This window comes from Oncorhynchus nerka, linkage group LG20 (assembly GCF_034236695.1).
Source record: "Oncorhynchus nerka isolate Pitt River linkage group LG20, Oner_Uvic_2.0, whole genome shotgun sequence".
Lineage (NCBI taxonomy): Eukaryota > Metazoa > Chordata > Actinopteri > Salmoniformes > Salmonidae > Oncorhynchus > Oncorhynchus nerka.
In genome coordinates, this window is record NC_088415.1 from 59,227,197 (window position 1) to 59,249,374 (window position 22,178).

Here is a 22,178-nt window from a genome sequence, read left to right on the forward strand (position 1 = left end):
GTGTAGCATCAAATTAATCAATCAATCAATCACTCAATGTACATGCAAAAATACAGATATGAAAAACAATTCATTTGTTAGCATAACTTAAAACAATAGAGTTGGTGACATCTCATTTAGTTTTGAGTCAGTACCACAAACATTTGAAGTTATAATGACTTTTCATTGACTTACTTCAACTTACTAGAAGTATTTGAAATGGCTTGGGGTTTACGGTACTGTCCTCAGTGTCAGGGCTTCTGAGGGTTGATTTGAGACTGCTTGGCTTCAGAGAGCATGTGCGTTATGGGAGTTGGACATATGTGAGATGTCTAAACAAATAAGTGAAAGACAACTGAATGTAACTTGTGTAACCCCAGTTCTCTAACACCACAGAGTGTGAGGAAGTTTGGCATGAGAATGATCAGAGGGCAGGTGAGTCAATCTTATTTAGTATGATGGGAGGGCCTCCCTCATTCACCACTCGACCTGTCTGTCTCCTTCAAGCTACTTTGAGATTCTGGTGAATTCCGCTGTGAGATGTCTCACTCACAATATCAGAGAACCGGGGTCACAGCTCTATCGGTTGACACCTTCTAGTAGCCACAGTATACTTGTGTGACTGGCTGTTGTGTGTCCAGTCTGGCCCTATAGGCCCTGGGGGACTGTCGCTCCCACATCTCCACAGACACTAACAAAAAGTGACAGGCCAGTCAGGACCATGGTGCTCTGAGGAGACCTGCATTGTAGCAGAAACTCAAGAGTCTGGTTCACAGCCAAAAACAACACAAAGAGCAGAATGGGATGAGGCTTTTCTCTCCTTAAGAGTCTATCTTTCTCTTTCTTTCTTTCTTTCTTCCGCGCGCTCTCGCTCTCTCTCTCTCGCACGCACGCATGCACACAAATACACACACACACACACACACACACACACACACACACACACACACACACACACACACACACACACACACACACACACACACACACACACACACAGGCACATTTACCTAAACACACACACATACTCATACATGCATGCACGGATCACTGACAACCAATTCATCATGTGACTGTGAGGCCATACAAGCTTCAAGGGCAGCATATATTTCACCCATGTGTAAACAGTCTTCATGCACCAGGGTTTTTCCAACTGTCCTCTACATCACTGTTTTGCCAATCAACAGTTATATTGAGCTATATTGTGTGCATGTTTGTCCTTGTTGATGCATGCTTCAATGTATTTATTTTATTTTATTCACCTTTATTTAACCAGGAAGGCCAGTTGAGAACACCTTTATTTAACCAGGAAGGCCAGTTGAGAACAAGTTCTCATTTACAACTGCGACCTGGCCAAGATAAAGCAAAGCAGTGTGACACAAACAACAACACAGAGTTACACAATGACTGAACTGAGCCTTGAGATGAATTATTTGTTTTCCATATAGGACAGCATGCAATACTCTGTCCCTCCTCTCTTATGTTAGATATCTGGTTTAACAGAGATAGGCACAAGCTCTCTCTCTTCCTCTCTGTCCCTTCATCTATATCTCTACCGCTCTCTCTATCTATCTTTCTCTCTCGTTCTCTCACTGCACATCCCCCATAAAGGCCCAGTATAAAGGGAAAGGGAAACTACCAGTAACTTGCTGAGGGCTACAAGCAATGTGAATGGTTTCCTTATATAGACCTACGCTCATAAATGTTTCACATCATGCACTTTTATGTATTATGTAGCCCAGGCAGCAGTGCCTCTCTTATGGCTATTACTCCAATGTTTTACAATTATAATAGTCTAGACTAAATAGAGGCTATTATGGTGAGTATATTCATCAAGAAATACGTGTCCCCATACCCTCAATATGATTTATTTAGATCTCTTCTTGTTATTTCTTAGGCTGTCCGTTGGTGGGCGCTAAGTGGAGGAGGCCGTTGGAGCGAATGGGTAGGACGCCTGCCTCCATCACATGGTCCAGCGTAACTCGAGCACAGATGGAGCAGGACGGGAAACCGAGAGACGAGCCCCTCTGGCAGCGGCGAGAAGCATCCTCTGAAATAGAAATATAAGCTGCCCCTTCTGCAGCAGAAACGGAAAAACGTACGCAAGAAAAAAAGCAACAACAAAACCGACAGTTTTGCACAGTGTCATGCTGCTTTCGCGTTTAATAAAATCACGGAAGAGTCAGGGAAGGTTGTGAGTGAGTGAGGGGGTGGATCTTTGCAGAGAATGAAATCCAAGACGCTTGTTGTCCCAAGTGAATTGATTTGAAGAGCTTGCAGAGACACAGAGCGACCGGGATGCCGCCCAACATCGCTCCTCCTATTCATCCGCGAGGTTAAGTGAGTATAATTGTTGGGGGGGAGATATACTTTTATACCGTTTGACACCTCTTCCATTTGTGGTCTACTTTTGATCAACATTGTCTGTGTTCCGTAAGTGATGTGACGGCCACTATGAGAGCGGTCAGAGTATTCTAGGCGATTCCACCTGTCTGATCAATGATTCATACTCAGCAAAGTGCTCTAGACAATCAGTCAGTGATGTGAGGAACTTGTTTCTTTCCTTTGGGAATTGCGCGCGTCCCCGATAATGGTCGAAATGTAATGTGTTCACACTTCATTTAATCATACACAGTGCACAATAATTCTGATTTAGAGGTCAGGCCAGTCCAGTTTGAACTTTTGAACATGTGTCGTAGGCTACTTAACAATTCAAATCAGAAAGATGAATGAATAGATGCCCCCGGTTAGTGGAGCGTCATCATCAGTTCTGAAGCACACAATTAATGGTCTGACAGACAGCAGGGGAGAGAGGTGCAGATCAATATGTTATTCATTAATGGTCTGAACGACAGCAGGGGAGAGAGGTGCAGATCAAGATGTTATTAATTAATGGTCTGAAAGACAGCAGGGGAGAGAGGTGCAGATCAATATGTTATTCATTAATGGTCTGACAGACAGCAGGGGAGAGAGGTGCAGATCAAGATGTTATTCATTAATGGTCTGACAGACAGCAGGGGAGAGAGGTGCAGATCAAGATGTTATTCATTAATGGTCTGAAAGACAGCAGGGGAGAGAGGTGCAGATCAATATGTTATTCATTAATGGTCTGAAAGACAGCAGGGGAGAGAGGTGCAGGTCAAGATGTTATTAATTAATGGTCTGAAAGACAGCAGGGGAGAGAGGTGCAGATCAAGATGTTATTAATTAATGGTCTGAAAGATAGCAGGGGAGAGAGGTGCAGATCAAGATGTTATTAATTAAAGGTCTGAAAGACAGCAGGGGAGAGAGGTGCAGATCAAGATGTTATTAATTAATGGTCTGAAAGACAGCAGGGGAGAGAGGTGCAGATCAAGATGTTATTAATTAATGGTCTGAAAGATAGCAGGGGAGAGAGGTGCAGATCAAGATGTTATTAATTAAAGGTCTGAAAGACAGCAGGGGAGAGAGGTGCAGATCAAGATGTTATTAATTAATGGTCTGAAAGACAGCAGGGGAGAGAGGTGCAGATCAAGATGTTATTCATTAATGGTCTGACAGACAGCAGGGGAGAGAGGTGCAGATCAAGATGTTATTCATTAATGGTCTGACAGACAGCAGGGGAGAGAGGTGCAGATCAAGATGTTATTAATTAATGGTCTGAAAGACAGCAGGGGAGAGAGGTGCAGATCAAGATGTTATTAATTAATGGTCTGAAAGACAGCAGGGGAGAGAGGTGCAGATCAAGATGTTATTCATTAATGGTCTGACAGACAGCAGGGGAGAGAGGTGCAGATCAAGATGTTATTAATTAATGGTCTGAAAGATAGCAGGGGAGAGAGGTGCAGATCAAGATGTTATTAATTAAAGGTCTGAAAGACAGCAGGGGAGAGAGGTGCAGATCAAGATGTTATTAATTAATGGTCTGAAAGACAGCAGGGGAGAGCGGTGCAGATCAAGATGTTATTAATTAATGGTCTGAAAGACAGCAGGGGAGAGAGGTGCAGATCAAGATGTTATTAATTAATGGTCTGAAAGACAGCAGGGGAGAGAGGTGCAGATCAAGATGTTTTTATTTAAGTCATGACCTCATCATCCTGTCCAGGCTTGATGCAGCCTGTCTGTTCTAGATGTAGATGTTGAAGACCTGTGTTTAGTAGACTGGCTTGAAGAGGGTGTGAAGGGACTGGGTCTCCCTTTTAAAACATAATGGACAAATTATGCATATTTATAGTCATCAACGGGAGAGAATTGATTCCCAGCTATTCTCAGAGTAATGTTGTGTGTGTGTGTGTGTGTGTGTGTGTGTGTGTGTGTGTGTGTGTGTGTGTGTGTGTGTGTGTGTGTGTGTGTGTGTGTGTGTGTGTATGTGTGTGTGTGTGTGTGTGTGGGAGGGAGGGATGCACAGCGGGTTTCACGGTGCATATCGATGAATGGATTCCTCTTACTATGCAGCAGGGGTTCCCAGCTTGTCGTGTGTGTGTGTGTTGTGTGTGTGTGTGTGTGCTTCACCCCATTACACTCATTGTGTTGATTTAAGCAGGAGAGTCACCCCAGAGAGCTGTGCTCCTGTTTCTCTCATTATGAAGTGATGCCCAGAATCACTTTTACACTGACAATCACACCAGGAGGAAGTTGGTTGAGAGCAGAGCTATACTCAGCAACATTACCAACTGAAGCAAATGCAGTCTTCTTTCCAGACAGGAGGTTGTTTGGGGCGGGGGGTCAAATAATTAGTTACCTTGATGCATGAGGAGTCACAGAGACACTTAGACTTTATTTCAAAGTCCTAATTTGGTCTTAAATCCTACATACAACACAGGTTCTATCCCCAGGCTATTATCTCCACCCACGTAATGTCATGCACCGACACCGACACACACACACACACACACACACACACACACACACACACACACACACACACACACACACACACACACACACACACACACACACACACACACATACACACACTAAAATGTACTGATCTACTGCATACTTACACTGTAGCATTTCTAAGAACTGACAAACCTCTCTTGGTTCCATAGCATGTCTCTCCAGAGCCCTTCTCCAGGCATGATATCTTAAAGATTAAGCCTTTCTCTCCTGCAGGCGGAACAAGGGTCCTCTTTACGGGGTGACAGAACAGTCAGCCAGACCCCACTGGGCCTGGGGACAATTTCAGAGACCGCAGAACATCTCTCTGTCTCTCTTTTTTTAGATTGGATTGGCACCCTGGCAAATTAAAGTGTGTGTGTGTGACAGGACTCCAGACTAACATTTTCCCCTGGTGGCCCTAGTGACACAAACTTTTTCAGTTGGTGGCACCAGCCCTTGATTTGTTCGCACAATCATTTTATAAAGTCATTCAGTGCTTTATTAGGAGGTGTAACTGAGATGGTATTCAATAAATAAGTTGTTTCATCTAACATGTCCATGCAGGAATGGAAGATTCAAGATATTTTGATGGGCAACCCAATCCAGTGATCGCCATAAACTTTGGCCAGACATTAGGCTATTGTTTTCATATTTTACTGTTCAAATAGGGCTCCAGAATTTGCAGAATTTGCTTTTGTTCAATAGAGATGAATTTGTCCATTTATTTGGGAAAGATTCACTACCTGAGTAAGTGGAAACTCTAAAGACAGCTACATCGCTAACTCAAAACATAATACCCACTGCTGGTAGCCATGTACAATATTCATCTAATAGTAAGTTCAATGTCCTAAAAAAACGTTGCAGTTGTAGCCTAGGCTACTACCCATTGAAGCCTGCACTCACAATGGCTGATGCAAATTTAGCTTCGTATCTCAAAGCCAACAGTTGTTGTTTCCAAAGCTCCCTTTTTTCCGCAATTAGATTTTGAAATAAACAGCCTACAATCAGATGTAAAAATAATGATCCCGGAGGGGAGGAGTGAGTGGCTCACTCATCACAGCAGTAACAGGCACAGGGACAGGGCAGAAACTTGAATAACCTGAATCATGAGGATAATGAACATTACTGTTTCACAAAATCATGGTTTTAGTAGGCAAAAAAAAACAACTCTTGTTCGGAGTGAGGTGAGCATGTTGAATGTGTTGCTCACACCGATGTGACCAATTAAAAGTGTAACTCACAGATCCAAGGCAAAGGATCGCAAAATGTGACTAAAAGTGACTAGTTTCAGGAAACTAGGCATATGTTACGCGTCACTACTTCACAGGAGAGGCATTTGTAAACATTTATTTTTTTATCAAAATTCGTTTTTGGGCAGAAATGCCTTCTGGAACATGTGAACTTTCATGTGCCTTAATAACAAACTTGTAAATACACATACAATTGTTAAATTAAGAGTCTAGTTGGTTTAGCCATGGAAAAAGTCAGGAACCTTCCCGCTAGCCATGATTGGCTGACATAATAGGTGGGCTGGACATGCCAAAAGATGAGTTTGGATTGGTCTGCCATGTAGCACGCTTCTGTCTATAATATGAGCTGGTCAGTATGTGTAGGTAATCCTTTCTATAGTGGCTTTTTTGAAAGATGATCCACTTTCTGGAGGACCGAGTTTTGAAATCAATGGAATGTCCAGTGGAAGCAGAGTATGATAGCTAAGGAGATGGAGAAAATTCTGCCGCTTGATTGCAAATATGTGGAGGGTGTCACGGCTTTCGTCGGAAGAAGAAGAGGAGTCGTTGGACCAAAATGCAGCGGGGTATGTGTTCATCTTTATTAGCTTCACTGACTGAACACTGAATACAAAATAACAAAAATAATAGCCGAAACAGTTCTGCAAGGTGCAACCAACACTAAACAGAAAATAACCACCCACAACTAACAGTGGGAAAACAGGCTACCTAAGTATGGTTCTCAATCAGAGACAACGAAAGACAGCTGCCCCTGATTGAGAACCATACCCGTCCAAAACATAGAAATATAAAACCTAGACATACAAACCTAGACATACAAACATTCTAATGCCAAAAAATAGAAACATACAAAGCAATCTACGGTCAGGGCGTGACAGAGAGAGTCAAAAAGAGAACACACAAGGCTGCTTTACAAAATATCTGTCTCCGGATTATATCTTCAAACTAAGGGCAACCATGGCATCTGTAACAGAGAGGGGAATGGTCCATCCAAATATTTGCGTAAGAGAATCTAGCTAGCTATATTTTCAGGAAGTATATGTTTATGCTTTTGTCAGAAAGTCGTTTTCATTGCAAATGACTGCGTACTTTTAGCTAGCTAGCTAACGTTAACTGGCTGTCTCACTAGCTAACTAACGTTAAGTGTATGATCTGTTTAATAATATTAATTGTATCTCAGAGCCATTTGCATTGCTAGTTATAGCTTAATGTTAGCTAGCTAACATTGAACCTAGTTGGTTAGTTTCAGCTACCAGCAGATTCATGCAGGGTAGTAATTTAGGAGTTGGGATTATGTTTAGTGATTGCTAGCTAGCTACATGTCTAAACAAAAGACTCCACTATGCAAGTAACCATTTCACTGTAGCATTTTTATTTAACTAGGCAAGTCAGTTCAGAAGAAATTCTTATTTACAATAACGGCATAGGAACAGTGGGTTAACTGGTCTAGGAACAGTGGGTTAACTGGTCTAGGAACAGTGAGTTAACTGGTCTAGGAACAGTGAGTTAACTGGCCTAGGAACTGTTGCATTTTTATTTAACTAGTTCAGAAGAAATTCTTATTTACAATAACGGCATAGGAACAGTGAGTTAACTGCCTTGTTCAGGGGTAGAAGGACAGATTTCTACCTTGTCAGCTCGGGGATTTGATCTAGCAACCTTTCGGTTACTGGCCCAACACTCTAAGCACTAGGCTACCTGCAGCACCATTTAGACCTTCTGTATCCTGTGCATATGACAAATAAACGTTGATTGTATTTAATGTAGTGTGTGAAGAACAACATGACCTGCACCAAAGTCAAATTAGGATATAACGTGACAGTGTCTAAGTTCTAAAATTCTCCAATAGAATGCCCTGTTTTATTTTGTCACACCCACAACCGTACACTATTTTCTGCTTGCCATTCATTTGACTTATTTTCCTGTAATAATGAATACAAATTAGCTAAAGTTAAGACATTGTCAGCTATATGATATGGCCATCATTTGTACTGGCTAGCCTGCTAACTTAACTTCTTAAGGATAGGGGACAGTATTTCCCCTTTGGATGAATTGCGTGCCCATAGTGAACTGCATCAAACTGTCCTAAATTGCTAATATATGCATATTATTATTATTATTGGATAGAAAACAATCTGAAGCTTCTAAAACCGTTTGAATTATGTCTGTGAGTATAACAGAACTCACAGGGCAGGCAATATTCCAAACTAGTTTTGGAATCCTGAAAGTTGGGGCAACTTTGGCACAAAAAAAACAGTGTTTATTGGTGTTAAAATTACACCAGTTATGTTATTTTGGATCTGCTGATGTCATGCAGCCTGTCGTTTTTGTGTTTATATTTTTCCATAATGACAACAACAAGTTTGATGCCGGACAACAATAGAATGTCTACAGAAATAGTATAAACCAGCCTTTAGTTTTGACATTTTTGGTTGTTTAGTACACTACCGTATTCACTCTGTTTAGCACATGGCCTCACATGATTCCTTAAAGAGATGGGTGGGGCTAAGGCTTAAGAGGGTGTGAATGATGCTGAATGGGTGTAGACAAAGAAGAGCTCTTCAGTAGGTGTACCAAAACATTCTAGGGCCATTTTCTCAAAAATGGGGTTACAAGTTTATCAACTTTCAAAGCATAATTACTTTCCCATTGTTCCTCAACTCTAGTGTATGATATACCATTTTCTAGCTCTGAGTCTCTATTTTTATCCAATGTAAAAAACACAATTTCACATTTTGCTACATAAGACCGAATGGAGCCAGGCGGTCACAAATGATTGGAGTCTGGAGCCCTGGACTGTGGTGCACCTGGACTGTGGTGCATGTGTATGTGTGTGTGTGTCTGTCTATTTGCACATGTGTGTGTGTGTGTGTGTATGTGTGTGTGTGTCTGTCTATTTGCACATGCATGCATGCATGCTTGTGTGTGTGTGTGTGTGTGTGTGTGTGTGTGTGTGTGTGTGTGTGTGTGTGTGTGTGTGTGTGTGTGTGTGTGTTTGCGTGCGTGGATGAATGGAGGGTCGGTGGGCGTAGATTGGCCAGTTATCCAGACAAATTAGTCCTGGCCTGGGCAGAGAGACCAGGACCTCAGCCTGCCATCCGTCATTAGTACCACAGATCCATGACTGGGAGGTTCAGGGCACCAAAACCCACTGACTGTATAAATCATTTTAAATGATTAATTCTTTGCATAGGGCAAGACAAGGTTCACAGGCCGAGAGGAGTAGGGGAGGAAAGGAAGAGAGAAGAAGGATGGAGAGAAGGGGAGATGACAGTTTGACTTATCCCCTGGGGCTGGATGGAGAGTAGGGGAGATGATATGATGAGATAATAGGGGAGGAGAAGAAGGATGGAGAGTAGGGGAGATGACAGATTGACTTATCCCCTGGGGCTGGATGGAGAGTAGGGGAGATGATATGATGAGATAATAGGGGAGGAGAAGAAGGATGGAGAGTAGGGGAGATGACAGTTTGACTTATCCCCTGGGGCTGGATGGAGAGTAGGGGAGATGACAGTTTGACTTTTCCCCTGGGGCTGAATGGAGAGTAGGGGAGATGACAGATTGACTTATCCCCTGGGGCTGGATGGAGAGTAGGGGAGATGACAGTTTGACTTATCCCCTGGGGCTGGATGGAGAGTAGGGGAGATGACAGTTTGATTTATCCCCTGGGGCTATACACTGTAGGAAAATTAAGATTAAGGGATTGAAAATAAACTTTTAACTCCTGGAGACACATCTCTAAAGAAGCCTTGCAACTGAAACATCGTTTGACAATGTAGCATCTCCCTTCTACTGTATCCCTATGCCTATCCCTATCTATGTAACAGCACAGTGGGTGACACAGAGTGCGATTGACATTGGTTCTCACCTATAACTTAGCGGTAGGTCACATGCACACTCTGTCTTTTCAAGCATTTATCATCATCATCACATGCTCTGGAGAAGATTAGAGCATGGTGCACTTAGGGGTGTTCCTCTGCTGCTTATCATATGATATGATATCCTATACTAGGAGAACTAATCCATAACACTGTAATGATTCATGTCCAACATGGGAGACTCAGATCCTGACACTGGCATGGTAATGTCGGCCTCTTTATGATAGTGTAGTTGAGTCAAAGAGGAGAGGAACCCACAACTCATTAAGCACGTCTTTTAGATAGAAATGGAAATGTGATGGTTTTCTATTCGACACGATCGACCTAGTTGTGTCCATTCTTTCATAACATTTCTATAAGCGACGCTGTGAATATTTTCCAAAAAGGCGACACAGACTAGCATCCATGCTTGTGCACGCCGTGCCTCATTGAACATTATCATTCTGAGAGAGTGACACACATTTCAGCAAGCAAGTAAAAATGTAAAGAGTATTTAGTTGTTTATTACAGTGCTAATTATCCTGAAGGGCAAAAGGTTGAATTATTAGGTGTTAGTAAATTGTGTGGAAGGGAATATCCCTTTAATGGCCTATTTTGTGACACCCATAATCTGGATTTAATCAATGTTTTAATCTGTTGAGATTGGGTTAATTTGGTAATAGGTTCAGAGATCCAGAGAGTGACATATTTACAGGTCTGGTGTCAGTCCCGTGGCAGTCATCGGATTAGAAAAGCTTTAATTATGTGATTCAATGCTGTATGGAAACAATCTGACTTTGTTTGTGCATGTATATCGGGTGGCAGGTAGCCTAGTGGTTAGAGTGTTGGGCCAGTAATCGAAAGGTTGCTGGATCGAATCCCCGAGCTGACAAGGTACAAATCTGTCGTTCTTCCCCTGAACAACCCACTGTTCCTGGGCTATCGTTGTAAATACGAATGTGTTCTTAACTGACTTGCCTGGATAAATAAATATGGTTATGTATGTTTTAAATTGTATCATAATGTGTAAATACGAGGTCACACAATTGTGGGATCAACGTTGTTTCCACGTCATCGCAATGAAAGTATGTTGAATTGATGTCGGTGCCCAGTGGGCTATCACTATAACATAAACCTCCCCCCCACACACACACACACAGACAGAGCGAGATGATAGTGAGTTATTCAGAGTGTGTGGACGTTTATTTATTTATGAAAATGTTACTGTTCTCCCGTCTTTTCTAGTTGCTGGATATCATAAGGTTTGGGACAAAAAAATCATTGAGTATTGAAAGACATTAGTAAGGGGTATGGGATGTTAGTTCCCTTTCCCTTTAGAATGGACCATTCTCCTCAGTAAAATAAAAATAAAAATGGTAAAACATTTTAAAAAAGTGATACTTTTATTATAAAACTATACTAAATATAATCATGTCAACAAATTATTGATTAAAACACACTGTTTTGCATTGACACCTGCCCGCCCGTCTAGCATCACTACTCTGGACAGTTCTGACTTAGAATATGTGGACAACTACAAATACCTAGGTGTCTGGTTAGACTGTAAACTCTCCTTCCAGACTCACATTAAGCATCTCCAATCCAAAATCTAGAATCGGCTTCCTATTTCGCAAACAAAGCCCCCTTCACTCATGCTGCCAAACATACCCTCGTAAAACTGACTATCCTACCGATCCTTAACTTCAGTGATGTCATTTACAAAATAGCCTCCAACACTCTACTCAGCAAATTGGATGCAGTCTATCACAGTGCCATCCATTTTGTCACCAAAGCCCCATACACTACCCATCACTGCGACCTGTATGCTCTTGTTGGCCCTCGCTTCATATTCATCGCCAGACCCACTGGCTCCAGGTCATCTATAAGTATCTGCTAGGTAAAGTCCCCCCTTATCTCAGCTCACTGGTCATCATAGCAGCACCCACCCATAGCACGTGCTCCAGAAGGTATATTTCACTGGTCACCCCCAATGGCCAACTCCTCCATTTGGACACCTCTCCTTCCAGTTCTCTGCCAATGACTGGAATGAATATAAAAAAATTACTGAAGCTGGAGACTCATATTTCCCTCAGTAACTTTAAGCATCAGCTGTCAGAGCAGCTCACAGATCATTGCACCTGTACATAGCCCATCTGTAAATAGCCCACCCAACTACCTCATCCCCATAATGTTTTTTTGTTGTTGCTCCTTTGCACCCCAGTATCTCTACTTGCACATTCATCTTCTGCACATCTATTCACTCCAGTGTTTAATTGCTAAATTGTAACTACTTCGCCACTGTGGCCTATTTATTGCCTTACCTCCTTCATCTTACTTCATTTGCACACACTGTACATATACTTTTTCTATTGACTGTACGTTTGTTTATTCCATGAGTAACTCCGTGTTGTTTGTGTCGCACTGCATTGCTTCATTTTGGCCAGGTCGCAGTTGTAAACGGTCCCCACCTTCTTCCATAGACTTACACAGTAATTATGACAACTTCCGGAGAATGTCCTCCAACCTATCAGAGCTCTTGCAGCATGAACTGACATATTGTTCACCCAATCAAAGGATCAGAGAATTAATCTAGTACTGAAAGCATAAGCTACAGCTAGCTATCACTGCACTGTAGACATTTTTTATTCCAAAAGAAGGAGAAGCAAGAGAGAGATTTCATATTCAGTTTCACTTACTTATTAGCTAGCAAATGCAGATAACTAGTTTAGCCTACTAAAACAACCTGTTCAAACAGATGAATGTTATGTTAGCTAGCTGGCTATGACTATCCAACACAACACTGGAACTCTTCCAAGTCAAGGTCAACTTTGGGTTTTACTAATTTATTGCCATCGGGGCCTGCTGGTGTAAGTGATAAACTACTTACTGACTGCACACTAGGGCTGTCCACGACTAAAAAAAATCTTGGTCGACCAAAAGTCGTCTGTTCTGACCAATCAAAATGTTTCAACGTGTTTTTTCCATATGTAGACACACCCCATGTGTTTTAATAAAGTCAACTATGTACATTGAGCTTACGGTTTTATGAAATAAGACAAATGCCTCCAGAAAAAAACCATAACCTGACCCAAGTATTCTCCTCCCGCTCTTGCTGGCTTTGGCAGATTCTGCCGTTACTCTCCTGAAGTTGCCGGTGATAGGCTACATTAGGAGTCTACAACCATTCTCATTTGAATGCCAATTTATCTGACCATTTCTACTGACCTGCGTGCCAGTTGAGGTTTTCATATGCACATTTTTGCAAACAGTTTAATTTAATTTATAATGAAGTCTTCATATCTCAAAATCATCTTCAGCTGGATAATGAAAAGTCTATCCAAATCAATATTAAAATGATTCAAACCTAAAAAGCAACTTCTATTGCCAACCATGTAAAAATAACCTACATAAAGCCAACAAATAAACATTGCAGCCTGTAGGAAGAAAATATCCTGATAAAAAGAAATATCCTATAAATCACATAGGCATGGCCTGTCTGCCACGAACTTGAAACATTGTATCAACAATTAACTTGGGTCCGCCTGAAGCTTGCTCTAGCGGACTTTGTATAAAACATGGGTCCGCCTGAAGCTTGCTCTAGCGAACTTTGTATAAAACATGGTCCGCCTGAAGCTTGCTCTGGCGAACTTTGTATAAAACTTGGGTCTGCCTGAAGCTTGCTCTCGAGGACTTTGCATAAAACTTGGGTCTGCCTGAAGCTTGCTCTCGAGGACTTTGTATAAAACTTGGGTCCGCCTGAAGCTTGCTCTAGCGAACTTTGTATGAAACTTGGGTCCGCCTGAAGCTTGCTCTAGCGAACTTTGTATAAATTTAGGTCCGCCTGACGCTTGCTCTAGCGAACTTTGTATAAAACTTGGGTCTGCCTGAAGCTTGCTCTAGCAAACTTTGTATAAAACTTGGGTCTGCCTGAAGCTTGCTCTAGCGAACTTTGTATAAAACTTGGGTCTGCCTGAAGCTTGCTCTAGCGAACTTTGCAACATTGTATAAAATATACTGGTAACCCAAGAGTTTCCCTTTCCAGTGAGCTTGGGACACACACAGCTGTAGGCTATTTGCGCAAGGGATAAGAAGCAGTGCTTGACTTGGGCTGGAACTCACCGGAGCTGAGTACCGGCACCTCCAAATCAAATCAAATCAAATTTGATTTGTCACATACACATGGTTAGCAGATGTTAATGCGAGTGTAGCGAAATGCTTGTGCTTCTAGTTCCGACAATGCAGTGATAACCAACAAGTAATCTAACTAACAATTCCAAAACTACTGTCTTATACACAGTGTAAGGGGATAAGGAATATGTACATAAGGATATATGAATGAGTGATGGTACAGAGCAGCATACAGTAGATGGTATCGAGTACAGTATATACATATGAGATGAGTATGTAGACAAAGTAAACAAAGTGGCATAGTTAAAGTGGCTAGTGATACATGTTTTACATAAGGATGCAGTCGATGATGTAGAGTACAGTATATACGTATGCATATGAGATGAATAATGTAGGGTAAGTAACATTATATAAGGTAGCATTGTTTAAAGTGGCTAGTGATATATTTACATCATTTCCCATCAATTCCCATTATTAAAGTGGCTGGAGTTGGGTCAGTGTCAATGACAGTGTGTTGGCAGCAGCCACTCAATGTTAGTGGTGGCTGTTTAACAGTCTGATGGCCTTGAGATAGAAGCTGTTTTTCAGTCTCTCGGTCCCAGCTTTGATGCACCTGTACTGACCTCGCCTTCTGGATGATAGCGGGGTGAACAGGCAGTGGTTCGGGTGGTTGATGTCCTTGATGATCTTTATGGCCTTCCTGTAACACCGGGTGGTGTAGGTGTCCTGGAGGGCAGGTAGTTTGCCCCCGGTGATGCGTTGTGCAGACCTCACTACCCTCTGGAGAGCCTTACGGTTGAGGGCGGAGCAGTTGCCGTACCAGGCGGTGATACAGCCCGCCAGGATGCTTTCTGTAGAAGTTTGTGAGTGCTTTTGGTGACAAGCCGAATTTCTTCAGCCTCCTGAGGTTGAAGAGGCGCTGCTGCGCCTTCTTCACGACGCTGTCAGTGTGAGTGGACCAATTCAGTTTGTCTGTGATGTGTATGCCGAGGAACTTAAAACTTGCTACCCTCTCCACTACTGTTCCATCGATGTGGATAGGGGGGTGTTCCCTCTGCTGTTTCCTGAAGTCCACAATCATCTCCTTAGTTTTGTTGACGTTGAGTGTGAGGTTATTTTCCTGACACCACACTCCGAGGGCCCTCACCTCCTCCCTGTAGGCCGTCTCGTCATTGTTGGTAATCAAGCCTACCACTGTTGTGTCGTCCGCAAACTTGATGATTGAGTTGGAGGCGTGCGTGGCCACGCAGTCGTGGGTGAACAGGGAGTACAGGAGAGGGCTCAGAACGCACCCAGGTGGGGCCCCCGTGTTGAGGATCAGCGGGGAGGAGATGTTGTTGCCTACCCTCACCACCTGGGGGCGTCCCGTCAGGAAGTCCAGTACCCAGTTGCACAGGGCGGGGTCGAGACCCAGGGTCTCGAGCTTGATGACGAGCTTGGAGGGTACTATGGTGTTGAATGCCGAGCTGTAGTCGATGAACAGCATTCTCACATAGGTATTCCTCTTGTCCAGGTGGGTTAGGGCAGTGTGCAGTGTGGTTGAGATTGCATCGTCTGTGGACCTATTTGGGCGGTAAGCAAATTGGAGTGGGTCTAGGGTGTCAGGTAGGGTGGAGGTGATATGGTCCTTGACTAGTCTCTCAAAGCACTTCATGATGACGGAAGTGAGTGCTACGGGCGGTAGTCGTTTAGCTCAGTTACCTTAGCTTTCTTGGGAACAGGAACAATGGTGGCCCTCTTGAATCATGTGGGAACAGCAGACTGGTATAGGGATTGATTGAATATGTCCGTAAACACACCGACCAGCTGGTCTGCGCATGCTCTGAGGGCGCGGCTGGGGATGCCGTCTGGGCCTGCAGCCTTGCGAGGGTTAACACGTTTAAATGTCTTACTCACCTCGGCTGCAGTGAAGGAGAGACCGCATGTTTTCGTTGCAGGCCGTGTCAGTGGCACTGTATTGTCCTCAAAGCGGGCAAAAAAGTTATTTAGTCTGCCTGGGAGCAAGACATCCTGGTCCGTGACTGGGCTGGGTTTCTTCTTGTAGTCCGTGATTGACTGTAGACCCTGCCACATGCCTCTTGTGTCTGAGCCATTGAATTGAGATTCCACTTTGTCTCTGTACTGACGCTTAGCTTGTTTAATAGCCTTTCGGAGGGAATAGCTGCATTGTTTATATTCGGACATGTTACCAGACACCTTGCCCTGATTAAAAGCAGTGGTTCGCGCTTTCAGTTTCGCGCGAATGCTGCCATCAATCCACGGTTTCTGGTTTGGGAATGTTTTTATCGTTGCTATGGGAACGACATCTTCGACGCACGTTCTAATGAACTCGCACATCGAATCAGCGTATTCGTCAATATTTCCATGTGACGCAATACGAAACATGTCCCAGTCCACGTGATGGAAGCAGTCTTGGAGTGTGGAGTCAGCTTGGTCTGACCAGCGTTGGACAGACCTCAGCGTGGGAGCCTCTTGTTTTAGTTTCTGCCTGTAGGCAGGGATCAGCAAAATGGAGTCGTGGTCAGCTTTTCCGAAAGGGGGGCGGGGCAGGGCCTTATATGCGTCGCGGAAGTTAAAGTAACAATGATCCAAGGTTTTACCACCCCTGGTTGCGCAATCGATATGCTGATAAAATTTAGGGAGTCTTGTTTTCAGATTAGCTTTGTTAAAATCCCCAGCTACAATGAATGCAGCCTCCGGATAAATGGTTTCCAGTTTGCAAAGAGTTAAATAAAGTTCGTTCAGAGCCATCGATGTGTCTGCTTGGGGGGGGATATATACGGCTGTGATTATAATCGAAGAGAATTCTCTTGGAAGATAATGCGGTCTACATTTGATTGTGAGGAATCCATGTTTCTACTGCTTGAGCTCCTGTTCCTCTTATAGAATATAGAGGAGCTCCTGCACCTAACAGTACCGGAACCTATTTCAGTCCAAGTCAAGCACTGATAAAATGTAATCAGGTAGGCCTATTGTCACGTGTGCTCCCTCTCCGGCCTCTAGATCATCAGGCTGCTCATTATGGAGCACACCTATCAACATCGTTACGTGCACCTGTGCATCATCAGACTCACCTGGACTCCATCACTTCGCTGATTACCTTCCCTATATATGTCCTTTGGTTCCTTCCCCAGGCATTATTGTTTCTGTTTCAGTTTCCTGTCTGTGTGCTGTTCGTGTTTCTTATTTTGTTATTTTTTTAAATGAAATTGGCTCCCGACTCACAGCACACTCGTTACACCTATTTTATGATGTTTCCACGGGATCAGCGCATAACATTTTTCCCTTTCACTACTTTACACTATGGGTCAAAAGTTTTAGAACACCTACTCATTCAAGGGTTTTTCTTTATTTTACTATTTTCTACATTGTAGAGTAATAGTGAAGACATCAAAACTAGGAAATATCACATTTTGAACCATGTAGTAACCAAAAAAGTGTTAAACAAATCAAAATATATTTTATATAGCCACCCTTTGCTTTGATGACAGCTTTGCACACTCTTGGCATTCTCTCAACCAGCTTCACCTAGACTGCTTTTCCAACAGTATTGCAGGAGTTCCCACATATGCTGAGCACTTGTTGGCTGCTTTTCTTTCACTCTGCGGTCCGACTCATCCCAAACCATCTCAATTTGGTTGAGGTCGGGGGATTGTGGAGGCCAGGTCATCCGATGCAGCACTCCATCACTCTCCTTCTTGGTAAAAATAGATCTTACACAGCCTGGAGGTGTGTTGTGTCATTGTCCTGCTGAAAACAAATGATAGTCCCACTAAGCATAAACCAGGTGGGATGGCAGATCGCTGCAGAATGCTGTAGTAGCCATGCTGGTTAAGGTGTGCCTTGAATTCTAAATAAATGACTGACAGTGTCACCAGCAAAGCACCATCACACCTCCTCCTCCATGCTTCACGGTGGGAAATACACATGCAGAGATCATCCGTTCAGCAACACCGTGTCTCACAAAGATATGGCAGTTGGAACCAAACATTTCCACCGGTCTAATGTCCATTGCTTGTGTTTCTTGGCCCAAGCAACTCTCTTCTTCTTATTGATGTCCTTTAGTAGTGGTTTCTTTGCAGCATTTCGACCATGAAGACCTTATTCACACAGTCTCCCCTGAACAGTTGATGTTGAAATGTGTCTATTACTTGAATTTTCTGAAGCATCTATTTGGGCAGGAATTTCTGAGGCTGGTAACTAATGAACTTATCCTCTTCAGCAGAGGTAACTCTTGGTCTTCCATTCCTGTGGCGGTCCTCTTGGGAGCCAGTTTCATCATAGTGCTTGATAGTTTCTACGTCTGCACTTGAATAAACTTTTCCGTATTGACTGACCTTCATTGATTAAAGTAATGATGGACTGTTGTTTCTCTTTTCTTATTTGAGCTTTTCTTGCTATAATATGGACTTGGTCTTTTACCAAATAGGGCTCTCTTCTGTGTAACCCCCTTCCTTGTTACAACACAACTGATTGGATCAGACGCATTAAGAAGGAAAGAAATTCCACAAATGAACTTTTAAGAAGGCACACCGGTTAATTTAAATGCGTTCCAGGTGAATTCTTCATGAAGCTAGTTGAGAGAATGCCACGACTGTGCAAGCTGTCATCAAGGCAAAAGGTGGCTACTTGAAGACTCTCAAATATAAAATATATTGTTTAACACTTTTTTGGTTACTACATGATTCCATATGTGTCATTTCATAGTTTTGATGTCGTCACTATTATTCTACAATGTAGAAAATAGTAAAATAAAGAAAAACCCTTGAATGAGTGGGTGTTCTAAAACTTTTGACCGGTAGTGTATGGGCAGGCCAGCTAGCCCATTGGCTTACTTCTAGTAGTGTATGGGCAGGCCAGCTAGCCCATTGGCTTACTTCTAGTAGTGTATGGGCAGGCCAGCTAGCCTATTGGCTTACTTCTAGTAGTGTATGGGCAGGCCAGCTAGCCTATTGGCTTACTTCTAGTAGTGTATGGGCAGGCCAGCTAGCCTATTGGCTTACTTCTAGTAGTGTATGGGCAGGCCAGCTAGCCTATTGGCTTACTTCTAGTAGTGTATGGGCAGGCCAGCTAGCCTATTGGCTTACTTCTAGTAGTGTATGGGCAGGCCAGCTAGCCTATTGGCTTACTTCTAGTAGTGTATGGGCAGGCCAGCTAGCCCATTGGCTTACTTCTAGTAGTGTATGGGCAGGCCAGCTAGCCTATTGGCTTACTTCTAGTAGTGTATGGGCAGGCCAGCTAGCCTATTGGCTTACTTCTATGCGTGCGAATCCTTACTTAACATTGACAGGAGCGCTCCAAACAAAAGACGATGACAAAATTGACAAAACTCGTAAATGGAATGAAATAAACCAAATCTTGTTTCTCACAAGTGTAGCATAGGTTGTGCACTTTGCAAACAATGTGTCCACTCCGACAATGATAATGGGAAGACAGCAATAATAATATTGAATGCATTAACAGAAATTACAGTAACCAAAGTAACACACATTGAAGATGAACTGCTTTGCTTTTTCCTGGCCAGGTCGCAGTTGTAAATGAGAACTTGTTCTCAACTAGCCTACCTGGTTAAATTTAAGGTCAAAATTAAAATAAAATTAAAATAAATAAAAAATAATTGCCCCCAGTTAAATAATTGAAACACAGAGAGGCAGAACTCAGACTGAATGTAAAGACAAGGAGAGGGGGAAAGAGAGAGAAAGACAGACAGTGAGAGAGTGGTATACTCTGAGGATTAGTGGGAGTCAGATGTAGTGTTGGTTGGTTGTATAAGTGAATCCATTGTTGTTGCGTAAGTATTCTGCTCCCCGAGTCAATACATGTTAGAAACTCCTTTGACAGTGATTAAAGCTGTGAGTCTTCTTGGGTAAGTCTCTATGAGCTTTACACACCTGGATCGTTATTATTTTCAGAATTATTCTCTGTCAAGATGTTGGGGATCATGGCTTGACAGCAATTTTCATGTCTCGCCATAGTTTTTCAAGCAGATTTAAGTCAAAACTTTAACTTGTCCACTCAGGAACATTCACGGTCTTCTCGGTAAGCAACTCCAGTGTAGATTTGGCCTTGTGTTTTAGGTTATTGTCCTGCTGAAAGGTGAATTCCTCTCAATGTCTGGTGTAAAGCAGACTGAATCAGATTTTCCTCTAGGATTTTGCCTGTGCTTAGCTCCATCCCGTTTCTTTTTATCCGGGAAGATTGAGGAGAGTATATTTATAGTATACTTAATATATACTAGAAAAGTACATCTTGTGTTTGAAGTACTGTATATTATGTATTTTTTGTATATTTAAGTATACTTAGGATTTTTGTGCTGGATGATAACCTTTCAGTTTCTAACATTTAAAGTCGAAGTAACGCCAACACATTCTGAATCCCGGAAATGTGGGAAAAGTAACGCCAACACATTCTGAATCCAGGAGATGTGGGAGAAGTAACACCAACACATTCTGAATCCAGGAGATGTGGGATAATTAACACCAACACATTCTGAATCCAGGAGATGTGGTAGAAGTAATGGCAACACATTCTGAATCCAGGAGATGTGGGAGAAGTAACACCAACACATTCTGAATCCAGGAGATGTGGGAGAAGTAACGGCAACACATTCTGAATCCAGGAAATGTGTGAAAAATAACGCCAACACATTTTGAATCCAGGAGATGTGGGAGAAGTAACACCAACACATTCTGAATCCAGGAGATGTGGGAGAAGTAACGCCAACACATTCTGAATCCCGGAGATGTGGGAGAAGTAATGCCAACACATTCTAAATCCGTGAAATGTGGGAGAAATAACGCCAACACATTCTGAATCCCGGAGATGTGGGAGAAGTAACGCCGACACATTCTGAATCTGGGAGAAGTAACGCCAACACATTCTGAATCCGGGAGATGTGGGAGAAGTAATGCCAACACATTCTGAATCTGGGAGAAGTAACGCCAACACATTCTGAATCTGGGAGAAGTAACGCCAACACATTCTGAATCCGGGAGATGTGGGAGAAGTAATGCCAACACATTCTGAATCTGGGAGAAGTAACGCCAACACATTCTGAATCTGGGAGAAGTAACGCCAACACATTCTGAATCCGGGAGATGTGGGAGAAGTAATGCCAACACATTCTGAATCTGGGAGAAGTAACGCCAACACATTCTGAATCTGGGAGAAGTAACGCCAACACATTCTGAATCTGGGAGAAGTAACGCCAACACATTCTGAATCTGGGAGAAGTAACGCCAACACATTCTGAATCCAGGAGATGTGGGAGACAAGGTTGTTTATTTTGCTTCATAGCTTCTTTTCAATTTCCATTTCGCTTCATCTCATTCCACTTTGTGTTTGTGCTTGCGTGCATGTGTGTGTGTGTGTGTGTGTTTGTGTGATGCCGAGTTTTTTTTGTTTTTTTACTGACGTGTGTGCTCCTTGTAGCGAGTACCTGTCTATCTGGGTCTTGATCAATTCAAGAGCAGCAACTCTGAGAAACAGCTATTTCTGGAGCCAGGGTGTGAAATGCAGAGTAAAGAGGTGGCATAACCACAGTTGTGATTTAGCAGCATGGAAACACGACAGGACATCATATTCAGTTGGACTCTTGTCAAGTTTATCCTCTAGAAGTGTGTGTTATTACCAGTAGTCAGGGTTGTAAAAAAGCTCTAGAGTTGATGTCTGTGCCCCACGGAAATCTAATTAACATAATCTTAAAATCCCCTTGTCTGTTCCAGATGGAGATATGTTTTTTGCGTCTCAATCCACCGCATCCACCAATGGCGGCATTCCACATCTGTGGTTAAAGGTGCCGAGCTTCAGCGGTGTTTGTCAGACCAAAGTCGGGCTTCTCACGAAATTGTCTGCAGCATTCAAAACGGGTTTGCAAACTAATATGACCACTCTGTGGAAAGAAGAGACTCTCACAAACACGGTAGTGTTCTCCATTTTGATTTAGGACCCCCACAAGTGTCACAGGACTCGTTTGAAGTCGGTAACTTCTGTCTGTAGCGTCCAGACAGTTTAGTCTACACACTAATATGACCCTCTGTGGAAAAGTGAGACTCTCATGAACACGTGTATTTTTCTGTATGGACACAAGAGACCTTCCTAATAT

General features: G+C 42.9%; 1 protein-coding gene across 1 annotated transcript in view; it reads left to right on the top strand.

The window, feature by feature from the left end:
- Positions 1-1,897: 1,897 nt before the first annotated feature.
- LOC115126382 (uncharacterized) overlaps positions 1,898-22,178 on the top strand; it is a 106,259-nt gene continuing 85,978 nt past the window's right edge. Inside the window, exon 1 of the mRNA XM_065005657.1 lies at positions 1,898-2,319. The gene's annotated coding sequence lies outside the window, so the exon portion shown is untranslated. The remainder of the gene's footprint in view (positions 2,320-22,178) is intronic.